The sequence below is a fragment of the Lactuca serriola genome, chromosome 3 (genome assembly GCF_051521515.1).
Source record: "Lactuca serriola cultivar US96UC23 chromosome 3, Lser_US96UC23_V15, whole genome shotgun sequence".
In the NCBI taxonomy this organism is placed as follows: Eukaryota; Viridiplantae; Streptophyta; class Magnoliopsida; order Asterales; family Asteraceae; genus Lactuca; species Lactuca serriola.
Genome location: NC_136410.1, coordinates 82742676 through 82769097, shown reverse-complemented (window position 1 = coordinate 82769097; position 26422 = coordinate 82742676). Strand labels below are relative to the sequence as shown.

Genomic DNA, 26422 nt, shown 5'->3' with positions numbered 1-26422 from the left:
TCCGAACAAATAACAGCATATCGTGCACAAAGCATTTAGCACATAAAAGCATTTTAGGCACAATCCCTAAAATAATCTAGTGCTCACACCTCACAATCATCGCTTAGCATTCTAAGTTTAAGTCTAGAAATTAATCCATATTCCTAGTTCGCTTAAACTAATGCTCTGATACCAACTGTGACATCCCCATTTTCACGGCCAGAAAAGACTGATTTTGTTTATGCCTTATAAAAATCAGAGTACCTCTTTTAATAAAAATGTTACGGAATTTGCTCCCAGTAAAACATGATAAGTACGTTATCAAAGAGTTTCCGAAGAAAAGTATTTTTATTCATTTTAAAATATTTGGGATGTCATCGTCAATACAGAAACATAAGCATAAATAGAACTTACATTCATTATCACTAGTGGTCTATATCTCTTTTAAGTCTCTCAGTGTAATGTGACTTCATCTCAACACCTGTGATATAAATAAACTGAGTGGGTCAGGTTGGGAAACCCGGTGAGTACATAGGGTTTTCAACCCACAATAATATAATTATTATGTTTAAACAATTAAACAATCAACCCAATTACCCATCCCCATTATCTTCTTTATTCTTAAGGATTTACCCTAAGAATCAGTTATTCCTCGTTCATTTATTCCTAAGCATCATCCTAAGGAATCGGCACGAAGTCCATCGTTGCTACGATTTACACAACGGGCACTAAGTCTACATAGTCGCCAGGGCTTAGGCACTAAGTCTGCATAGTCGCCAGGGTTTAGGCACTAAGTCTGCATAGTCGCCAAAGTTTAGGCATCAAGTCTGCATGATCACCAAGATTTAGGTATCAAGTCTGCATGATCACCAACGTTTTAGGCATCAAGTCTGCATGATCACCGGGGTTTAGGTATCAAGTCTGCATGATCACCAAGGTTTAGAGTACACCGTCTGAACACATCGTTCACAACACCTATAGGTTGCGAGCCTGCTAGTGTTCCACTGGATTGTCTAGAATAGCCTGTGGTTGTCATCCATACTCTGCTGAATGACGGGGCCATCGTTTGGGAAAAGCCTTCTCACATCGTCCACCTCTCACCCTCACCTCGTGGTCTATAACACCTCTCAACTCATCATCCAACTCATATTCCATCTATTACATCTACCCATGTTTTACCCCAACATTATTATACATATAAAATACATAGACAGTTTAAATCATTTAAAACATGTATACAATCGTTCATTTAGCATAGACAGCAAGTACTCAGATAATATGCACACATAACACGTAATTTATATAAAATACTTCATATCTATGTGTAAGATGAAAGTAACTATGCACTCACTTGAAAAGGTGGTGATTCCGAACTCAGACAGCGCTTCGCTTCTTGAAAAAAATAATTTCCTTCGACGAAACCTAGTATTATTACCAGTAGAGTTTAGTCTATTATTCGCCGAGACTAATTAATAGTCTAACTATATTTACTATTATATAAGCGTTAAATAACACTCAATATAACTCATAATAATAGCCCAAATAATTATTTTAAGGTCCTAATAATGTTACTATAATTAAATAAAAGCTATATTAAATATAGTATAGGCGTAGCTCACTTACAGCGGGTTTTTATTAAAAACCGGGCTTCGCTGGAGCAGCATTTCCGAGCTGAAAACTTTTCTTCTCGGAGCCATCGGGCGCTCCGGGGCTTTCTTCTCGTGCTAGGGAGGTTCCCTAGACTTGGGAGGGGTTTAGGGAGGTTAGAAAAAAGTTAGAGAGAGAAAGAAATGCTTATGGTGTGAAGAAATAATGAAGGGTTCACCCTTTATTTATAGGGATTTATAGTAAAGTAGCCGCTAAGTTTCGCCCGTATCTTCTGCGTACGAGCTCCGTTTTCTACGTTCTTTATATCCACGCATTGGTATTTACGAGGACTACAACTTTCATTTAGACCTCGTCGGCTAATTCTCCTTCTATCTCAAATTTACAAAAACTGTATCGTATTTATCACGCACAAAGAGTAGCGAGTAAGCTTCGTCCATATCTTTCGCATACGAGCTCTATTTCCAACTTTATTTATATCCACACGTTGGTATTTACGAGTACTAAAACTTTCATTTAGACCCTGTTGGCTAATTCTCATTCTATCTCGGATTTATAAAACTGTATCGAATTTATCGCGCTCGAAGAGTAGCGACTAAGCTTCGTCCATAACTTTCGCATACGAGCTCCGTTTTTTACTGTCTTTTTATCGTTCAACTCCTATTAACGATATCTTCATTTCTCGTTTAGATTATTTTGGCTGAAAACCGACCGATCTAAAATTCGAATTTTCGGGCTGTGCACTGCTATGCTAGATCTTAGAAAAATCATAACTTCCTCATACGAAGTCAGATTTGGGCGTTCTTTTTATGGACACTCTCAGTTTAACATTTTCTGTGACTTTTGTTTATATCGTTAATGCTAAAAGTCGCTCTATCGTAAATTCACTATTTACACTTCCCGGTGCCGTGCCGGTTCCGTCGCGAAACTTCGACGGGTCATAACTTCTTTGTTATAACTTGGATTTCGGCGCTCTTTATATGTACGGAAACCTTGTAACATATACTAAAACTTGATTAAGACTATTTATTATAAATAATATTTTGCCAAAAAGTCGTTTTCGACACTTATTGCCTCAAAATTGATTAGCCCGGATCTACGGGCGTTACATCTAGACATAAATTCTTAATTTCCAACTACCAATTATGGAAACATTTCCATATTTTCCATATGACAACTCATTCTAAATAGAATCTTATCTATTCATGATAATGTCGATATGGTCCATTCAATAATATACTTCCAACTACTCACAAGCGACCAATCCTCAGGGAACTTTGGATCTCCTTTGATAGTTGTTTATTTATTTTAGTTAAAACTAGTTCTAGTCTTTTCCCTCTTAATGCCCTAGGCATTTGGAAAATTTTAGAACAGTCAAATATTATAGCATATGCAATTGATCCTATACCCGAAGCGTATGGGACACGCTGCATAATGTCTCACATAAAGGCATGACACTTTATCAGTCTTCTGCCATAATATTTTGTTAGCCATGTTCTCACAATTCGAACTATGAAGAGGGATGCCGTAAACATAATCGAATTTGAGAACGTGCTAAGTGTCCTTGACTAAATTTTATTAACATTTCTCGATCTAAGCTTTTAGATTTTGAAACAAAGTATAATATTCTCTCCCTTAGTTATAGCAAAACCACTTTTCAACCCCTGCAACTTTGCAAAGTGAATCTTTGTATTCTATAATTAATATTGTTAACTTGCAATACTTAAAATAATAATCATGCTCCCACTAACACAATGATTATTTCCATACAAGCATAACACTTATGCTCCCACTAGTTTTGACATGTATTCAGAAAACACTTGAACTTCTAGAAAACAATACTTATTGAATTCCAAAATTCATATTTCTAATATTAGATGCTTCGATAAATCTTTATCTTAGCTTCTCAAACTCATACACCTTACCTTAGATAGCTCACATGTGTGTCTAAACTAATTCAGAACTTATATTACTAAGTCCCCAGCATTCAGACTAATTGCCAAATCTCACAATTCGATCTATGAAGAGAGATGCCATAATCATAACCAAATTTGAGAATAAAATTTTCACAACTGCTATCTCCTCAAAATGTCTCTTAGTGAAAGTATTTCCTCACAATCATTGTCATGAAGGAGAGAAACCTTATGACACATAATTTAAAGTGTATGTGTTCCTATCCATGTGAATCTGGCATAACCATTATCATAAGACAAGGTTTGCAATAAATCCAAACTTATATGGAATGAATTTGTTTAATTTTGATTTTTTGCCTCATGGTAGCATGAATTCCCACCATGTCTTCCAAGTTGTTCAACAACTCACCCGTACATATCAATGTATTTTCCATTGATCAAGGTGCTTTGCCTTTATGCATTCAAATGAGAACTCATAGAACTCACATGCACAATTAACCAAACTGGAACGGCACAAAAACAAGATTATGTCAACACGATAGGTTGTAAACCTCAAGTCGTGTGCTAGTGATGACCGATAAGATTTATTCATGATTTGTTCTTGAAACTTTTTCAAGATCATTAAAACTCCCACTAACCTCTTGACATATATGATTCTCTTGTCAGGAAAATTTCCTAGACAAAACAAATATTCAAGAGTTAGTGTAGTTCTTATCAAGACAAAAACACTTCACATAATTGGTCCTAGTTGGTCTTTGTCTTATCCAAGACAGCACAACTTACCAATTTCAAATGTAAAAGAATAAGAAAACTTTTTCAAATTCCACAACCTACTAAAGACGTTTCACTCAATGTCACAATCTTGGAGTATGACTCTAAGACTTGATATTGGAACGAAGTATGATTAGCTTCTTGATTTAACCATTTCCACAATTCTCGATTCCTCTTCTTAGCCATACAAATGCACTAAGACTCACTTATAGGATCAATTGAGATATGGTTCTTAATCATTAATACTTATCATAAAGCACGATAAAAGGTACTCTCCCTTCTTTTTAGAATGGAGAATCTTTTATCTTTCTTCTTATTCGTTCTACCATTTATTGAAACCTTTTTCAACCAACTCAGAATTACACTTAATCTTATAAGCACAATCATATTTACTAAACTTTAGAAAATCATGACGAATACTTTATCTCTCTTTGTGGTGGACTTGACCAGCACACAACCAAGTGTACCTGATCCCTAGCCCTTCACTAGACTCTTTGTCAAGGAATTAGTCTAATTTCCAAATATGAAAGTTTTTCATTCATCACACAATGCAGGTTGCATGATTCCAAGTTTCTGTCCAATTGAAACTTGGGCGATGAGAAACTCTCCCTATTTGGTAAATTCTCGACATTTCCACAAATAACATAATTAAGAATCAAATCCATTATTGCTAATAGTAGAACATTCAAACATCGATTTTTCATACATGCCATTGCAAGGATAAATAAATAAGACAAAATCAAATTTTATTTTATTGCAGAAAAACTTTGTCCTTACAATGCAATTCAACTGAAAAACTATGTTATTACATATTTCTTAGCAATCTACCCTAACTCTAAAGTAGCAGCTCAAAAATTCGATCCTCGAATCCATGTGATTGAAATCCATTTCTTCATGATCAGGTTCAGCACGCTTCCTTAAGCTTCCTTTCTTTTCTTTGATTCTTCAAAACATCAAAATGTAATCTTATCACATCATGTATCAAAATAGGAACTTATAGAGTTAGTTAATGGATTTTACCTGAAGTAGAGCCATACGTCTTGACTCTCCCATCTCTTAGATCTCTCAGATAAATAGGACAACTTCGTCTCCAATGCCCCTTCTCTTAGCAATAAAAGAAAATTGATTCTTTTGGAACAACACATGACACTACTTCAGACCTTGCCTTTCTCTTATGGTCAAACCTTTCGACCATGGCATTCCTTTCGTTGCCATTGCCTATTTCCATGGAGGTTTGGCAGGCAGATCTACCAATCAGCTTTGCTTTTCCAGTGCGCCAAATCATTGCTGATTCAGCAGCAACAAGCAAATAGGTGAGATCGATGAGTGTCACGTCATGCTTCCATCATATAGTACTCTCTTACGAACTCACTATATGATTCAGGAAGCGACTTAAGAACCCAGTATACAGCCAGCTCCTTGGATATTCCAACACTCGACATACCAACCTGTCCATGTGTGACTTCATCTCTAAGATACATGCACACACAGACTTTCCATCTTCGTGCTTACTTGCCAATAGGGCTTGAGTGAGCTTGAACTTTTCAAGCCTTCGATCACGTGGGTTAGGGAGAACAATAGGAGGACGTGGAGGAAGTGAAGCACGACCTTGAGTACCTTGATCGTATCGTGGAATGTCATCTTCATTTGGGAAGCTTGTTCCATGGAATTTGGTAAGACCATTGTAAGATTCAGACATCTGCAAAAACGGGATAAAAGTCAAGATAGTTGATAATAATCCTTGATGTAACACCAAAATGAAACATCAAGGCTAGGATCCAACACAATACTCTACAACCTAGAAGAGGGATGTTGTAATCTAGTTGCAGAATATTTGAAGGTAGATGAATGACGATTCACCAGTTTCCACCATGAAAAGAAAAAATGAGGTTTAAGTTTTAAATGAATTGAGACTCCTAGATCTTTTGAGATTCATTGAACTTTTCAATGGCATGTTTAATCTCAATTATGCCCTTCAAGTTTGCGATTGGTATGCCGAGGATCACAAACAAGGTGTGAATAACCATGTGAATCAACATGGTGCACCCAATGCTACTATCACCTAATCAATGTGCCGGTTAGCCACATACGCTCCATTGATCTATGATAAACATCGAGCCACCCTTCGCTACCGATGTCAACCCCCAAATTAGTGTGCTGGTTAACCACACACGCTCCACTAACGTTTGACAAGGGTACGAAGTGTAATTCCATGGATTAGCATACAATTTCACATTTTGCCTAAATTAACTATGATTTGGGAATTTGTAAAAGCATTTAGTTACTTTGTACTTCATTATACTTATAATGGAAGTTTTCGTCCTATCCTACCCATTCAGCTAACGACCCTCCACCAGTCAAGAGTGCGTTGGGTAAGAGTGGATACCCATTCAATCGCCATTGTATAGGCAATTTCCTTAAACACCCCTTATAGACCAGCTTCGTGAGTGAGGCCTACTAATGGTAAGACTGATTGTTTACTCATACATATATATATATATATATATATATATATATATATATATATATATATATATATAATATTAGACTTTTAATGTTGTATACAGTATAGGGTGTATTTTACACTTTTAAAATACTAGGTGGTTTAATTTAATAAATTATACTTTTAATTTAATTAAATGTAAACCAAAACTTTATGGGTTTATTAAATCTCCTTTAATTATACACCTTAATTTATTAACAAAACCATAAGGAGCTGAAAAAGTTAACGGTGAAGAACCGTTATCCATTTCCTAGGATAGATGAACTCTTCGATCAGTTTCATGGCGCATCTTGGTTCTCCAAGATTAATTTGAGATCGGGGTATCATCAGGTCTGGGTCAAAGTGGAGGACGTGGAGAAGACCACGTTTCGAACTCGTTAGGTTCATTACAAGTTCTTGGTGATGCCATTTGGGCTCACCAACACGCCAGCAGTATTCATGGACCTGATAAATCGGGTCTGTAGACCGATGCTTGATCGCTCGGTCATTGTGTTCATAGATGATATCTTGGTGTATTCTAAGACCCGAGAGCAGCACAAGGAGCACCTCAGGGAGTTATTGGGAGTTCTGAGACGAGAATGGTTGTATGCCAAGTTCTCAAAGTGTGATTTTTGGTTGCGAGAGGTCCAGTTCCTCAGACATCTTGTTAACTAGGAGGGGATTTTGGTCGACCCGGCCAAAATCGAGGCAGTTATGCAATGGGAGGTGTTGCGGTCTCCTTCGGACATCAAGAGCTTTCTGGGTTTAGCAGGGTACTATCGAAGGTTTATTTGGGATTTCTCTAAGATTGTAATAGAGGGCGTTTGAGACTCTCCGTCAGTGTTTGTGCGAGGCTTCGGTCTTGACACTCCCGGATGGCGTGGAGGATTTTGTGGTGTTCTGTGATGCATCCATCACAGGTTTAGGGGCGGTCCTCATGTAGAGAGGATGGGTGATAGCCTATGCATCACGGCAGCTGAAGTCGCATGAGATGAGATATCCTACTCATGATCTGGAGCTGGGAGCGGTGGTGTTCGCTCTCAGGATATGGAGACATTGCTTATATGGGGTTTGTTATACCATATAAATGGATCACAAGAGTTTGAGACACATCATGGATCAGCCGAACCTAAACATGAGGCAGCGCAGGTGGCTGGATGTAGTCAAGGACTACGACTACGAGATCCTTTACCACCCCAGTAAAGCGAACATGGTGGCAGATGCTTTGAGCCGCAAGGCAGCTGGGTCTTCCACCCCAGCAGTGTGTATGAGGATAACGGTGGATTCTCCGCTTATGAGCTTGATTAGGGATGCTCAGGTTGAGGGAATGCGACCGGAGAACTGGAAGTTGGAGAGGATCAAGGGTGAGAACACCCGGTTTGTGCAGGATAGCCGGGGATTATTGACCCGATGCGGTCGGGTATGGGTTCCGATGTTTGGTGGGGCCAGACAGACAGTCATGGAGGAGGCTCATAAGTTTCACTTCTTTATTCACCTGGGGGCAACCAAGATGTACCGAGACCTGAGTTTAAGTTATTGGTGGCCATGTATGAAGCGAGAAATTGCTTGGTATGTCGAGAGGTGTTTGACCTGCAGGATGGTCAAGGCCAAGCATCAGAGGCCGCATGGTATGCTGCAGCCTCTAGAGATTCCCATGTGGAAATGGGAACAGATCACGACGGACTTCATTACCAAGTTGCCGAGGACGGCGAACGGATTTGATGCTATATGGGTCAACATAGATCGATTGACCAAGAGTTCCCATTTAATGGCTATTCGGGAGAGTTCGTCAGCCGAGAGGATGGCTGACATGTACGTCTATGAGATCGTGTCTCGCCATGGGGTTCCGGTCTCCATTGTCTCCGACCGAGATGTTATGTTTACCTTTCATTTCTGGAAGAAGTTCCATGAGGAACTGGGCACGCGGTTGCACTTTAGCACAATGTTCCATCCGCAGACCGAAGGTCAGAGCTAGCGGACCATTCAGAACCTCGAGGATATGTTGAGGGTGTGTGTCATTAACTTCGGTGGGAGTTGGGATTCCCACCTACCGCTTGTAGAGTTTGCCTACAACAACAACTATCATTCCGTCATTGGCGCCCTGCGTTTCAAGCTATTGTATGGGCGGAGATGTCGCACCCCGGTTTTTTGGGGTGAGGTGGGACACAGGGTGATGGGGTGGACGAAAGTAGTCTTGCAGACTACCGAGAAGATTCAGCGGATTAGGCAACAATTGCAGACCGCCCAGAGTCGGTAGAAGAGTTACGCCGACAGACGACGACCTGAGTTTGAATTTCAGGTGGGTGATATGGTACTCCTGAAGGTCTCACCCTGGAAGGGTGTGATTCACTTCAGGAAGAAGGGGAAATTGGGTCCCCGTTACATTGGGCCATTCAGGATCATTTCCAGGGTTGTCAAGCTGGCTTACAGGTTAGAGCTACCGGACATGTACGTTCGCGAGATCGTGTCTCACCATGGGGTTCCGGTCTGCATTGTCTCCGACCGAGATGTTAGGTTTACCTCCCGTTTCTGGCAGTTGCACTTTAGCACAAAGGGGTATCGATCCTCGGGGAAATGATTGTATTCAATCACCAATGCAATCCAAAAGAACTAGTGTAATTAAAATAATTAACTACAATTAGACTAAAAAAATGGGGGGGGGGTGTTTGATTCCTTGAAAACTAAAAAAACTTGAATAATTAAAAATCTTGCAATTAAGCATGTTGATGAGATGCTCAAAGGTTGGGAATAATTGGTTAACTCTGGAAATTCAACACAATGAACATTTATGTGTTTATCATTAGGATCTAATACAAAGCTTATCCTTCATCCCAAATTGGTTATAAAAATCGTGAAGCATGAGATGCCAAGATTCCTCATAGGTAGTATGGAGGTTGGGGAAGCCCACAACACACCTTCTTAATTAAGATCAAGGGTCAATTGAAGCAATTGATCCCACGAAATCAATTAGCCTTAAGAATGAAGGAATCCCCAATTCCTAGAGGATGTCAAATGCTTACACATCCATAAAGGAGTTATGATTCATAAGCTAGAGACGATTTCTACCATCATAAAGCTTTTGTTTTAGATAAATTCAATGATCCAATGCAAAATCAAAGAAACAAATCAACAATTGCTCATTCAATTACTAAGCTCATGATCAAAGCATCAAATAAGCATAAGAATTGCAAACTAGAATCATAAACATGGAATAAATTGATAATCAACATAAATCCTTCAAAACCCACAAACATTCATTGGGTTTCAGCCAAAGTCAACTAAATAAGAGTATTAGCCACTCATGGCAACAAAGTAACAAGAACAATAATCTAATTACATAAAGAGACTACCTAAGATTTGGAAAGATGAAAGGAAATGGTTTCTAGCTCCCAAAATCGCCTCTTGCAGGTCTCCAATGGTGAAAAATCGTCAATGTAGCTGATAGATCTGATCCCCCAAGGTTATGGTGTGCCAAATGACCAAAATGCCCAAAACTGGGCAGTTGCGCGGGTACTCACGCGACGAAAATTCCACCCGCGCAAACGCTGTTGTGTTGCCATTGGTCCACCATTCCACTACTCCACCCTTCCACTACCAAAGATTCCTTTGGTCCCCCCTTGTCCATGTAATTTGAATCCACCAACCATCATTTATCCACCAAATGGATGCTCCAAACCCAAAATTAGAAATTTATGATCCATCTTCACAAGCCCAAATAATCCAAGCTATCAACTTTAAAAGCCCAATTCTTCTTCTTTGATTCCGCCAAGCCCAACAATGCCTCGGGAGCCCACTAAGCCATCTTCACTCTAATCCACAATCACAAAAAAGCTCCAAAACCCTGCAAAATTCCTCATGCAACATAACAAGTCCCCGATACGATCCATGATAAAGAAATTAATTAAAATACAATGCAATACTAATAAAAAAAACTAAAAATCTAAAATAAAATAATAAAAAGAAAGAAATAAAATAAGCTATCAGTCAGAGCGAGCGGACCATTCAAAACCTTGATGATATGTTTAGGGCGTGTGTCATTGACTTCGGTGGGAGTTGGGATTCCCACTTACCGCTTGCAGAGTTCACCTACAACAACAACTATCATTCCAACATTGGCGCCCCGTGTTTCAAGCTATTGTATGGGCGGAGATGTCGCACCTCGATTTTTTGGGGTGAGGTGGGACACATGGTGATGGGGTGGACGAAAGTAGTCTTGCAGACTACCGAGAAGATTCAGCGGATTAGGTAATGATTGCAAACCGCCCAGAGTCGGTAGAAGAGTTACGCCGACAGATGACGACCTGAGTTAGAATTTCAGGTGGGTGATATGGTACTCCTGAAGGTCTCACCCTGGAAGGGTGTGATTAACTTCAGGAAGAAGGGGAAATTGGGTCCCCGTTACATTGGGTCAGGATCATTTCCAGGGTTGGCAAAATGGCTTACAGGTTAGAGCTACCGGAGGAGCTTAGTAGAATCCATAACACTTTCCATGTTTCGCAGTTACGGAAGTGCATTATGGATCAGGACACAGTGGTGTCGTTAGATGATATTCAGGTCGATGAGTGCCTGAATTACATGGAGAGGCATGTGGCCATCCTGGAAAGGAAGATGAAAGTTCTGCGGAATAAGGAGATACCTCTGGTGAAGGTACAGTAGGAGCATCGGAGGGGGTCCGAGTGGACATGGGAGCCAGAGGCAGAGATGCGGGAGCATTATCTGGAGTTGTTCGCCATGGTAGACTTCGAGGATGAAGTATACTTCTAGTCGGGGAGACTTGTAACGCCCTGATTCTCAGGTATCGATTTTATAAGGATTTTCTTGTTTTTAAGGTCTACTCGACAAGTTGGTTGCCCTACTCGTCGAGTAGCATCGGGTTGGTCCGTGTGATTTAGTGACCTACTCGCTGAGTCCAAGAAGGGACTCGACGAGTAGGAGCTGGCAGATGAAACCCTAAATTATCAAGTATTGCACCCTATTTAAAGGATCATTGGCCTCCCCCAGCCTCCCCTTTATAGCTCCTTGGCACCCTTAAACCCAAAATCATGTGTGTGTTTGTCTTTGGTATGTTAAAGCTTAGAAGAGGAATCTTGGTGAAGAAACACTTGGGAAACAAGTAAACTGAAGCAAGGAAACTTGTGGGAAGCAGAGATCTACTTCAGTTGACACCCTTTTGAAGGTATTAGGTTGTTACCTTGGCCCATTTCATTCTAGATCTCTTTTGGGTGGATTTTAGGGCTTTCCTAGTATGTTTGGAAGCTTTGCTTGTGTATAAGCTACGACCACTGACACTAGGAACTCGACGAGTCACTCAAGTGACTTAGCGAGTTGGTGAGTATGCAAGGAACTTAGCGAGTGGCTGGTTGTACTCAATGAGTTGAGTTCAACATGGACTGTTGACTTTGACAGTTGACTTGGACCTTGACCAAGGGTTGACTTTTGGACTTCTGGGACATTTTGGGAAATTGGAAATTTACAAGCATGGTTCTATGGTGCATTTAGGTGGTGGAGTTGTACCGGCAATCCAAGAGCTTGAGTTTATCTTCGAGTCGAAGGTGCAAGGTGAGTTAACCTTACCATACCAATGGGTCTAAGGCACCAAGGTCGGCCCTTTATATATTTGTATCTGGATTAGGGCATGATATATTTATTGATTACATCCTGGTAGTTAGGATGGTGATATGCTTATGCTTAGTGACCTGGTTAGGTCAGTGTCTTGGTTATAGGATGATGCTATGTTTGTGACGGGTTAGGTCTGTGTCCCGGTAATTGTGATGTTGCTATGATTAGTGATCTGTTTGACCGGTTTGACTGTTATATGATATGAGCTAGCGTATGATATTTATGTGCACATGTTTGTTTGATTGGGGGTTGGGTTGAGGCGGTCCTGCTTTGTGCTATAGGCCAACATACCCGATGAGCCGTCTGGATAAACTGTAGGCCCTGCGAGGCAGTCCAGTCATGCCAAAGGCTCGAGAGCGGTCCAGATAGGCTATAGGCCCTGTGAGGCGGTCCAGTCATGCCGAAGGCTCGGGAGCGGTCCAGATAGGCGGTAGGCCCTGCGAGGCGGTCCAGTCAAGCTGAATGCTCATTATGCATGTTGTTCTGTATTTGTTATATGATGTGATTATATTTGTATAGCGTTTGTATTTTGGGGGAACTCACTAAGATTTCGGGCTTATAGTTTCAATTTATTGTTTCAGGTACATCATGGGATCGCGGCAAGGTGAAGGCATGATCGTACAGCTCCTCATGATTTGTTTATGTTTCTGGGAAAATTATGATATTAGATATTTTGAAAACAAACTTTGTAATGATAAATGGTTTTAAATGCTTTGAAAAAGTTTTATTTTGGCATGAAATTTTTCGGTGTTACATATGTTATGTGGTATTTTCGCAAACTCACTAAGATTTGTGTTTACGGTTTTCAATTTATGTTTTTGTTACTTTTGTTTTCAAAAGGAAGAGCTTTGGGTGATTGGAGAGCACACACCACCTAAGCCACATCTTCTTAAATTACTCTTATATGATGTAATGATTGCCTGGATTCTTATGATGACGTTTTCGGATTACTAGTTTTATTAATTGAAAAATGAATTTTTTCGAGTCCTATTTTTGAGATGTAACAAAGTAACATGAGCACCGATATCTATATGCCTCGTAGCATCCGAGGGTTCGTTGAGGGACATGGTGATAAAAGCCTTGGTTGTGCCAGTTGGTTGAACCTCTGTTGTAGAAGGGAACCATTGCCATGGAGCTATGACCGTAGGTTTGGTGTTTTCTGTATGAAACACAACAAGAGCGTTGGGAGGCTGTAACCAAGGATTCCTTGTTTCTGTCACGAGGTGGGAGGGTGGACCTACATGACATTGTTGCTATGGGTTCTGATTTGGAAATCTTGGAGAGGACCAGGAAGGTGTACTCCATCCATACAGACGCCAAAAGGGAGCAAAGTAGGGGCAGTTCATCACCTCGTTCATCTGTTGTCTCGATGCATGAACCAGTCGCCAACAAATCTGCCATAACATTTATTATTTGATAGTGATCATTGATAGGTCGATCTCTGAGTGCCATATTTGAAGCTCATCCTCTAGTTCGATGGAGTGTGCATCCTTATTGTCATAAAAGAGTTCTTCAAGGGCAAATCAAATTATGGTGGCTGTGGAAACACGTTTGAGAATCATAGTGAGTAAGGGTTGGGATAGAGTAGCGTACATCCACATTTTTACCGATGCACCAAGATCTTCCCATTCTGGGCAGATGTCGGTTTTGATGTGCCACCGAAATAGCCAACCACTCCATAAGCTCTACAGTGAGTTCCAAATAATTCGCGCTACGAGTCATAGTTAAGTTGATTCAGATCGAGGATGAGTGGGACAAATGTTTTGATATTTGTCACACTGTATGTCTCATGTTCTTCTTAGACAAATTGTTTGCTTCATCATTAGTCATGGTGCCGGCAGATGATGAAACAAAGAAGCAAAGACGATTGAGGAGAAGAAGAACGATAGGAGTAAGCTGAATTAGGGTTAGGAGCGTGACAACTTTGATACCATATTATTTTGGGTATTTTCCCATAATCGCTGAAATTCATTAATCACATAATATATACATAATATAAATTACACAGGGCCATATCGGGCTGGGCTAAACAAATGCATACAACAAATACAATACAATAGGCAAGTATACACTAATAACTACTTGTCTGATAGTATGGTTACTTATTCGTTTGATCGGTTGATGCATAGATGTAAAAAATTTATGTAAGTATGGTGACATGGTTTCAAAGCCCACTTTTTGATATTACTTTATAACTTTGCTTCTCTAGCTTCTTGCTAGTTTCTTTTTATATAAATCCAGTTGTTCCAAATAGAAAAATCAAAGTCATTAAATGATTTAATAATACGGAATAACACCTATAATTAAATGTAACCAATAATCAATAATAATCGGTAAAACAATAAAAATTGGCGATAAAGGTACCACAATTTTTATGGAAAACCAAAATTGCGGAAAATTACGGATAGAGATGGCAACGGGGGCGGAGAACACAGGGGACCCCAATCCCCATCCCCATCCCCGAATCCTCATTCCAATCCCTATCCCCAACCCCATCCCCATCAGGGAATATAAATAAACCCCCATCCCCACCCCCAACGGGGATTGAGGATCCCCAACGGGGAAACGGGGATTTTTTTATCTCTTTTAACATGCAAACTTTTACGTAAGAAAAAACTCTATATTTCAATTTTACGAGCATAAGTTTAAAGATTTTATAAAATATATAAGTACCCATAAATTGCATAAAAATATAAATAAATTTTCTACCAAATTTAAATACATACATGAAAAATCAAGTAGAAAAGAATTATCAGATTGATATTTAAGGTAAAATAGATCAACCAAAGAGAAAAAAATATATATACACGAGTTTAAATTAGATAAAAGAAAAAGCAAAAAGTATAATTTCAACTAAGTAATTACTAATGAGTTAGGTTACTTAGATCAAATTTTATATATTATAAACTATACTATAAATAAACGTTCTATATTATTTTTATATATTAATATATGTCGGGGGCGGGTCCAGGGTCGGGGATTAAGGGTATCCCCATCCCCATCTCCATCCCCACTTTTTTTATTCGGGTATTCCCCATCCCCGTCCCTATCCCCGGTCAACCTGGGGATTCCCTAGTCAAAACGGGTGTGGGTTTCGGGTTCCCCATTGGGTATGGGGCTTTTTGCCATCCCTAATTACGGACCAATGAGACCACCAAAAGATCCACGGGTGATAATAATGTTAACAGTACAAATAATTAGGAGAATTAGAGGTACTTGGGGCTAAGAACGAAGTAAACTTGGAACTTGGGTGTTTGGAACGAATTTGAACAGGCAAAGATTTTAATGATCCAAATAATCTAGACTTAGAAAATTATATATACCATAATTCAATTAATGGGTGCGCACGATCTATCCAAAAATCACAACCATATGTGAATTTGAAGTACCGAAAAATAATGGATGCATTTCTATCCAAAAATGACAACCATACTAGAAAAAGGAAATTCTTTATATGTATATTGAAGTGGTTGTTTATCGCTTTTTATTTATTATCGTCATTTTTAAGTTAATGTTAGTATGAGACATAGCTTAGATATTCATAATACAAAAGGACATCGTTATTCAAATCATATTTTTCCCTCATTCACACATTCAAAGAATGCACTCATTAAGATTTTTATAAAGGAGCCATTACCATTGACCCATTAACATAGTCTTCCACTAAAAAGCATTGATTGCTCAAGTATCAGGTTCATTTGGTGGGCTAGGCACTGGCGGGTCCAATATCCATACTAAATGTTGTTCAAGTTGTGTTAGTAGTTATAAGGCCTACTTGTATGCTTACAACGAAGCCGGTCATGGTTGAGCTAGCCACGAACAACGACCGTGCACACCATCCTGTTGCTTCGTATTTGGAATAACGGATGGCAATGCCCAATAAAATCACAGCCTAGTTTGACCAATGTCTATAGCTGTTCAACGGCTAGTTTATTTACAAAAATAAATAAACAAAAATTTAACCAATTTATTTACCTATAAATACCACATTTTTACCCATTATTTTTTACACCATTGTTTTCTTTCTCTATACACAAACTAGACACTAAATTTTCACAACCAAAAACCATGGATCTCAACCAAAATAACAATCCAAACTATAGAAATCGCAAACCTGATAACACTTTTGCGTTAGATACAACCCCTCGCCGATTCCCGACTATAGAGTCACCTCAAGGCAGTTTTGTCAATTTGCTTCAAACTGGTTCCCCTGTCCAACAAACACCAATTTTCCAACAAAAATATCAATCTTCTCTCTATCCAACAACAACAAACGCAACAACAATACCAACAATTTCAACAATTCCAACAACTCCAACAACAAACATCACAACCACAACAACCACCAATTTCACAACCATCACTTTCGCCAGAGTTTGTTTCGGAAAACGCAACCCTCACCGCCACCTCAACCAAAAAAGAAAAAAGGAAAAAAACTACGCCGACCCACCACCACCCAAGAAAGGGTCCCATGGACAAAAGATGAAGAAGAAAAGTTAGCGGAGGCATGAGCGACGGCTTCCCAAGATCCAATTGTATAAGATAGTCAACCTTACGGAAGTTTTTGGGAGAAAATTCGAGCCATTTTTTACGAGCTAATGGAAAGTGAAACTCAAAATGCCAATCAAATTACGTTAAAATGACGAGATATTCGACTAAAATGCACCGAGTTTGGAGAAATCTACAACAACCTCCTAAACATACGCAAAAGTGACTTGAACGATTTTGATGTTTTCAAGGTGGCCATGGAGCAATTTGAAAAAACAACTCCAGCACGCAAAACTTTTTCGTATATGAAACGGTGGCTAAAATTGAAAGATGCTCTAAAATGGAAAGAGCAAACAGAAGGAACTTTGCAATCTTCCGGTTCAAAGCGTTCGAGAAACCCCGATGGAACTTCCTTATAATCGGACAGCCGAACACACATCGACATCAATGATGATCCACTAGATCTTGAAAATGAGCAACCTATTCGTCGGCCCGTTGAAAGAAATAAAGCAAAAAAAGCGGCTTCAACATCTTCGAGCTCTAGTGTTATGAATCTTTTTGGCGATAAATTTGATCGATATGTGCAAATTCAAGAAACGAAGGCTGAGGTGATGACTCGGATGGAGCAAAAAATGGTTGAAGCACAAACATCATTTCAAGAGACACAAGCGACAATCCAAAGAAAAACCGATACGGAAATCTTAAAAATGAAAGCGGACAACCTTGAGGGTGAAGACTTGGAGCTTTTTCTCGCGATGAAAGAGTCGGTTCGAGTCCGACGTAGGCATATATGGTAGTTTATTTTATTAAGGGTTTGAATTTTTAGTTTTTTAATGTTTTTTTTATTTATTTATATTAAGTAGTGTAATTTTTATTTTTTTTGTTATTTTTATTTTATTTTTATTTCAATTAATGTAGTTTTTATTTAATGTAATTTAGTCTTTTGATTTAATGGAAAACTAATATTAAAAAAAATGATTTTATTGTATTTTTGAATTAAATTAAAATAAAAAAAAATAAAGTGGAATAGTATGTTAGTAGTAGGTGACCCATGTTAGTGGTATGCGAATGTGGTTCTGATGTGGCACCCACCAAATATGTAATATGTGGTGGGTATATCGGATGGTTTAAGAAAACAGAGATATGGTACTAATTTAATCTTTTTTTCCACGTTCACACGTTTCAAAAAATGCACTCATTGTAGATTTTTATATAGGAGCCATTAACATTGACGCATTCACATAGCCGTCCACCAAAAAAACATAGATTGCTGAAGTATCAGGTTCATTTCGTGGGTTAGGCGGTGGTGGGTCCAATATCCATACTAAAAGTTGTTCAGGTTATAAGAAAACAGTGGTATGGTACTCATTTAATCTTCTCTGTGTCAAAGTGGTTGATTTGAAAAATCTGTTTGAATTTGCATGGCCATGTTTAAAAAAAAAAAAGATATATATCATGGTCTATCTTAAAATTGAACAAACTATATCATTTTTTTAGAAGTTTCCTTGATAATAAATTGTAACTTTTAAAGTAATTAACTTCATTTTTGAAACTGTTAGTATATGATTTATTTTAGATTTTAATAACACAAACTTTCTTTGGATTTACAAGATGACACCGAAGAGGCAAAGAAAGTGATGAAATAACACAGGGAAGTCTGATCAGAAATATTTTGAAGTGAAAGTCATTCTCCCTAAAAGATGATTTCTGAAGTAAAAGACACTCTATTCAATGATTAAATGTTGTATTGATCGGAACTTTTTTCATGATAAATTTCCAGTTGTTAGTTTTCAATTAACTAATGAAGATAGATTCTATTTTTTGTTACTATAGTTATAATTAGAAACAATGATAATCGCAACCACTACAATTTTGAAAGTAACTATACACAATTTCAAAGATAATCGATTTGACATGTACATTTGCCTTCAATAAAGATATATTGCATTGTCAAACTCAGCATTAACATATTGTCATGATGAATACAATACTAATTCCTAAGCGTAATAAGTTTCTTGTGGGAAATTTTGGCATGGCCCATATTTTCCTTTTTTGAAAATCGGAAAACAAAAAGCAAGAGAAAATGGCCATTTAAATGCATCTTAGCTTTTTTATTTACCAAGTCAAATTCCGCAATTTTATTTTTCTTTTAAAAAAAAGAGAAAACTGTAAAAATAGTGGTTGTGGTTTGTTAATTTTGCAGATGGAGTTCAGTGAGTTTTTCAACATGCAAATATAATCCTTTTGTCAAGGTTTCATTATACATTGGGAAAATGACTTGTAAGGGTAACAAAGTATTAGACTCTTACAAAAAATACCATTGAACTTTTTTTTGTATACACATCAGCAATCAACTATAACTTTTGTACATATATGACCATTAAACTTCACATTTGTTCAAAAAATACCATTATATTACCGGTAATAATAGGTCATCAGCCACATAGAATGCCACGTGGCATGCCATGTGGCTGCTGACGTGGATTTTACTGTTTATTATGTACACATTATACCATTAAACTATTTTTTGTACACATTATACCATTAAACTTTTTTTTTTGTACACATTTTACCATTAAACTTTTTTATATACATTTTACCATTAATGTTATATAATTTATTGAAAAAAAAATATCATTTCAAAAAATACAAATTATTACATAAAAGTAGGTTTCTCATCACCTGATGTGGATTTTACTGATTTTCTAAATTTTAGTAAACTTATCATTATAAGTCATTTTCCTATCGGTAAACAACGACATAATTTCAATGCACTTTTTTAATCATTGACCATAATCAAGAAGAGGGGGGATTATAATAAGGTAACATGTACAAAATGTTTCATGAGTTTATAAGTGTGCCTCAAACGTAGTTTCCTAAGAAAATGACTTATAAGAATATGTTTATTAGACATTAGTTAAAATAATGAACAATTGAGTATTTCTTCGCCATTCCAGATAGAAGTCTCAAGTTCAAACCTTATGGGTTTCAATCGATGTATGACCAACATAAATTCACAATGTAGTTGTAAAAGAAAATGCTTAGTATCATTGTCAAAAACAAACCCTTTCCCCCAAACCTTACAAAATCAGGGGGTCACAATAGGTGATGGAAAACCCATTTTATGTAAAAATATGTATTTTTTGAAATGATATTTTTTGAATAAATTATATAAGATTAATGGTAAAATGTAAACAAAAAAAAGTTTAATGATATAATGTGTACAAAAAATAGTTTAATGATATAATGTGTACATAATATACAATAAAATCCACGTTAGTAACCACATGGCATGCCACGTGGCATGTTACGTGACAGGTGACCTACTATTACCGGTAACATAATGGTATTTGTTGAACATATGTGAAGTTTAATGGTCATATGTGTACACGAGCTATAGTTGATTGGTGATATGTGTACAAAAAAAAGTTCAATGGTATTTTTTGTACAAGTTTAATACTTAGTTATCCTTACAAGTCATTTTCCCTTATACATTAGGTCCTTCTCTTTTAGCTCCTTGAACTTTGTACAGTTTTGTTATGTTAAAATGTCAATCATGCCCCTGTTTCACTATTAATTTTTTTTGTTAATCTTATCATTTAATACATACATCTATTATAATACAATTAAAAAACCCACCCCACTCCTCCTTTCACCTTCACCAACGACTGCATGATATCAAATCTCTTCCTTGCAATTGCCAAACCTTAACAATTTCATCAATCTTTATTTAGGTATATCTGCAATTCTCTGTATTCTTTCAATTACACTATTTTACTCCTTTTTTTTAATCCGAATAAATTTCTTCTGGTTGTTGCAATTGTTTTTTGTTTTCATTTTGCTGTAATTTATGATATTTTGATGGTGTTATATAATATGGACTCATTCATTTTGGTATCAGTCAATGATGGATTAGGATAAATAACAATCTCTATGATTTGGGTGAGTTGTTTTTAGTGGAGAATTTTAAATGTGAGAATGTTCAAGTATTCGATTAAAAATCTTTTTTATTATTGCTGGCTCTCTAGGGCCAGTTGGGGTAAGTGGGTCATAATTATGTAAAAGAAATAAAATTATGCAGTAGCAATGCTCTGTTTCTTTATTTCCATGGAATTTTGAGAAGTGCAAAAGGCTTTACATCTGCTGAGTATAATAACGATATAAATTATTAAAATTTTAAAAAGGGGTAAGATAGTAATTTAACACTCACTTAACAGAAATAAATTAAAGGTGTTAAAAACAAGGACCTAAGCTATAACGAAACATAGTTAAAAGGACTACATTAAGAAGTTGGAAACCATAGGTACTATGTTTGCAGTTTTCTTTTTTAAAAATTAGTATGGTGTGTTTATTTTGAAACAACAATAACAGAAATAAGTTTGTTTTCAGTCGATCTATTTGGTATGTATATTGTTTCCAATGACCATAATGGTCACCTTTTAGCTAGAACTGTGTTGGCACTTTAAGATCAGGATATTCTCCATGATGACCATAAAGATACAATTCAAAGTCTAATACACTCCTTTGTGCAAAAATCTGACACTGACTTCCAACGTAAAAGACACTCCTCGTAGGTGGAAAAATATGGTATTTCCCAAATTTCCTTTTAAAAGTACCTGAAAATAAGAAAACAAGAGAAAAAGTTAGCTAGCTCAAGTATAAATTAGTACACGCAAACCAGATATTTTTATAAAGCAAGATGGCAAAGCTAATGTCTTCTTCAAACTTCTTATTTTTCTCTCTAGCAGTCTTAATCACAGTCTCCTCCATACCAAATTTCGCTTCTGCTTCTTTGAAGGAAGTCAAGGCTCTTCTGAAATGGAAAGAAAGCCTTGAAATCCCAAACAACTCCTTGCTCTCTTCATGGATTCCCCTCCCAATGAATTCCAGTGCATCAGTTCCATGCACTTCTTGGTTTGGAATAGTTTGCAATGCTGATGGGAGCATTAAGAACTTGAACCTCAGTTCATCTGGATTAAAAGGTACACTCCACCAATTTCCATTCTCTTTGCTACACAATCTTACACATTTTGATCTCGGTATGAACAACTTCTTTGGCCCCATTCCACCAGAAATCCGACACCTGTCGAAACTTGTCTATCTTGATTTTTCAATGAATAAGTTTTCTGGAGTTATCCCACCTGAAATTGGAAACCTGTACCAGTTAACCATCTTGTACCTATACTCAAACAATATATCTGGCTCAATTCCTTCATCATTGGGTGATTTAACATCTTTGAATGTCCTTTATTTGCACCAAAATCAACTCTCTGGTCCCATTCCAATTGAGCTTGGAAATTTGAGTTCTCTCACTGAGCTAGCCATGTACAAGAATCAACTTAATGGTTCTATTCCTTCATCATTGGGTGATTTAACACATTTGAGTGTCCTTTATTTGTACAAAAATCAACTCTCTGGCCCCATTCCCATTGAACTTGGGAATTTGAAGTCTCTCACTGATCTTGAGGTGCCCGACAATCAACTTAGTGGTTCTATTCCTTCATCATTCGGTGATTTAACATCTCTGAATGTCCTTTATTTGCAAAATAATCAACTCACTGGTCCAATTCCAATTGAACTTGGGAATTTGAAGTCTCTCACTTTTCTTATGTTATACAACAATCAACTTAATATTTCTATTCCTTCATCATTGGGTAATTTGACATCTTTGAATGTCCTTTCTTTGTATAAGAATCAACTCTCTGGTCCCATTCCAATTGAACTTGGGAATTTGAAATCTCTCACTCAGCTCCCGTTAAATGACAATCAGCTTAGTGGTTCTATTCCTTCATCATTGGGTGATTTGACATCTCTGGATATCCGTCTTTTTCAAAATAATCAACTCTCCGGTCACATTCCTATTGAACTTGGGAATTTGAAATCTCTTATGTATCTTGTGATCAACAATAATCAACTTAGTGGTTCTATTCCTTCATCATTGAGTAATTTGACATCTTTGAATGTCCTTTATTTGTACAAAAATCAACTCTCTGGTCCCATTCCAACTGAATTTGGGAATTTGAAATCTCTCACTGATCTTGTGGTGAGCAGTAATCAACTTAGTTGTCCCATTCCCATTGAACTTACTTATTTGAAGTCTCTCACTAATCTTGAGGTGGGTTTGAATCAACTTAGTGGTTCTATTCCTTCATCACTAGCAAACCTGAGCAAATTACAATGGCTGGCTCTCCAAGATAATAAATTTTCTGGTCCCAATCCTAGTGAACTTGGGAAGTTGAAGTTTCTTACACATCTTTCGTTGAGTAGAAATCAGCTTAGAGGTTCTATTCCTTCATCATTTGGTGATTTGACATCGTTAAATTTTCTTTATATGTATCACAATCAGCTTGCTGGTCCCATTCCTACTCAACTAGTGAATTTGAAGTCTCACAGATCTTAAAGTGAACGACAATCAAATTAGTGGTTCGATTCCTCTAGAGTTTGGAAATTTAACTCAACTACAAAGACTTGATCTGTCTTCGAATCATTTGATTGGTGAGATCCCAAAGGAGTTTGGGAAGATGAAAAGCATGTTGAATTTATGCTTGGCTGATAACCAACTTAGAGGTATTATACCTCAGGAGCTTGAATTCTATGAACTCTTGGAAGAACTCGATCTCTCTAGAAATAGATTGAATGGGTCAATACCAAAAAGTATTGGTAAATGGGTACACATCCACTACCTGAATCTTAGTAGTAACCAGCTTAGTGAGAAAATTCCATCTGAGATTGGTAAATTAGTTCATCTTACAGAACTTGATTTATCTCAGAATTTAATTTGCTCACAGAAGAGATACCATCTGAAGTTCAAAGTTTGCAAAGTTTGCAAAAATTGAATCTTTTTCACAATAGACTGTCTGGTTCTATTCCAATCACATTTACAAGTTTGCCTAGTGGGATTGCCATCGACCTGTCCAACAATGAACTCACAGGTCCAGTTCCCCTTTCCTCTAACTTTGAGAACGCATCCTTACAAGGAAATCCAGGTTTGTGTGGAAACTTTACCGGACTAAAACTTTGTGCAACCCAAATCTTGAAGAAGAAAAATAACCCCTTTCATCATCGGCTAATCCTTGTAATTATGCTCCATCTTATCGGGGCAATTTTACTTGGTTTTTTCATGTATGGCTTCATTGCTTATCGAAAACAAAAGAAACATTCTCCACATAAACCATTGGAAAAAGAAGGTGGTGATTATTTCTCCATAACAAGTTTTGATGGGGGCGTAGTGTATGATGACATCTTGAAAGCAACGAATAATTTTGATGACGCATACTCTATTGGGACCGGAGGATATGGGACTGTGTACAAAGCCGTGCTACAACCTAACAATGTGGTAGCTGTCAAGAAACTTCATTCATCATCTGGGAATGTTGACCATAATGGATTTCTTAATGAGGTACGAGCATTAACGAACATAAGGCATCGAAACATAGTGAAACTTTATGGATATTGCTCTCATGCGCGCCACTCATTTTTGATTTATGAATACCTTGAAAAGGGAAGCCTTGGATCAATCTTAAGAAGTGATGTTTTAGTACAAGAACTGGATTGGTTGAAAAGGGTAAATATTGTAAAAGCTATAGCTAATGGTTTGGCTTATATGCATCAGGATTGCTCGCCTCCTCTAATTCATAGAGACATTTCCATTGCCAATATCCTTCTTGATTCTGATTATGAGGCACATATTTCTGATTTTGGCACTTCCAAGCTTCTAAAGCTAGACTCATCCAACTGGACTGCAATTGCAGGAACCTATGGTTATATCACGCCAGGTAACGTTCTTTTTTTATGTTAGTTCTACATTTTCTCATGTTTCATGATATATATATATATATATATATATATATATATATATATATATATATATATATATATATATATATATATATATATATATGTTAGAATCTTGTGAGGTTGATATAACTTTTTTTTGTTTTTATCTCATATATCCTTGGATGTAGAGCTTGCTTATACGATGGTCGTGACCGAGAAATGCGATGTGTATAGCTTTGGGATTGTTGCACTAGAAGTGATGATGGGAAAGCATCCTGGTGAACTACCAACATTGTCTGCTGATTATCTAGTGTTATCAAGTGTTGGAGATAGTCGTATTCCATGTCCTTCAGCACAAGTTGAGAAAAAAGTGAATTTGGTATTGAATCTCTCAAGAGCATGTTTGAACTCGAATCCACAAGAAAGGCCAGCAATGCACCAAGTTTCAAATCTGTTGATGAAGGCTTGATATTATTGTACATTCAATGTTATTTGCTTTTGTCATGTTCGCTACATGCATCCTGATAATATGTATTTGCTTAAACGCCTTTTTGTTATGAAACTTCTCATATGTTTTCTTAAATCATTATGTAGTAGATAAACAAATAATTAAGTTACTGAAGATTGCTATCCTCTTAGAAGCTTCACTTCTGTAAAATCAAGTATTAGTCAGGGACAAATCTGTTGCTGAATACTCATACAGATACCAGTTGGTGCCAGGTGGCAATGGTGGATTTTTATAGTAAGAGATGTGGAATTAGTAATCCTGACTTAATTTCACAACAAACAGTTAAAACAAATTAAAATACTTGAAAAGCGTCTTCTCTTCTTATAATTACTTTGGCCATTACTTTAAACTTCACCAAATACAATACCATAAAATTCAAATTCAAGAGGGTTGCCAAAGATTGTAGGCAAGTGGGTAACATAATTTTTTTGATTTTGATGCTACCTACCAGCTAGACTACATACATATTGTTGGGCTTTTTCAAGTTGAAGACATTTTTCTTAAAATTAAAATCAAGGAGAAGAGTTTTGGGCCATTAAATAGAAACGAATGGTTTATTGTTGACATACTTGAAAAATTAAATGTTATCTTAACTTTTGAGTGTTATCATGCATGACATAGTAAAAAGATGATAGCTATATTGTCATCATAACTTTTTATTGGTAATATAAAAAGTATAATTAATATGTACAATATTTAACTTGCTTTTAAATTTATACATTTAAATTTCAATAATTTTTAAAATTGATGTTTTCAATTACGTATAACTAAATAGTTACCAATGAGATATGATAGTTATATAAACATAAATTAATTTGAATTGTCAATTTAAAAAATATAATATTTTGAAAATTGTTTTCCGTCGATGTATGAAATGGTTTGGAGATAATCATATTTTCATTAAATTGTTTAAATATGACGTTTTTCATAGAAAAATCTAATAGACCAGAATCAAAACTCAAATTAGAAAATGATATTTTATCAACTCCGATTTAGTTTTATTATAATTTAGATTGTTGATTTTGTTTGTACTCTAAATTTAGGTTTTTTATTTAATTTGATTTTTTTGACACTTATTAATTTTCATATACAAATGTACTAATAAAGAAATAAGTTAATATTTTAATTGACAATAACCATAATTTAGACAAATAAATATTTTTAAAAAAATATTTCCCTTTAATATTTCAAATACATTTTGAAAATTGTATACTAAACTTAACACTTCTATGAATTATAGTGTTGGTAATTGTAAATCACCATCATCTTTAATATTTATTT

At 36.8% G+C, this 26422-nt stretch overlaps 1 pseudogene; it reads left to right on the top strand.

The window, feature by feature from the left end:
* Positions 1 to 23378: 23378 nt before the first annotated feature.
* On the top strand, positions 23379 to 25102 carry LOC145095450 (MDIS1-interacting receptor like kinase 2 pseudogene; annotated as a pseudogene).
* The last annotated feature ends 1320 nt before the right edge of the window (positions 25103 to 26422 follow it).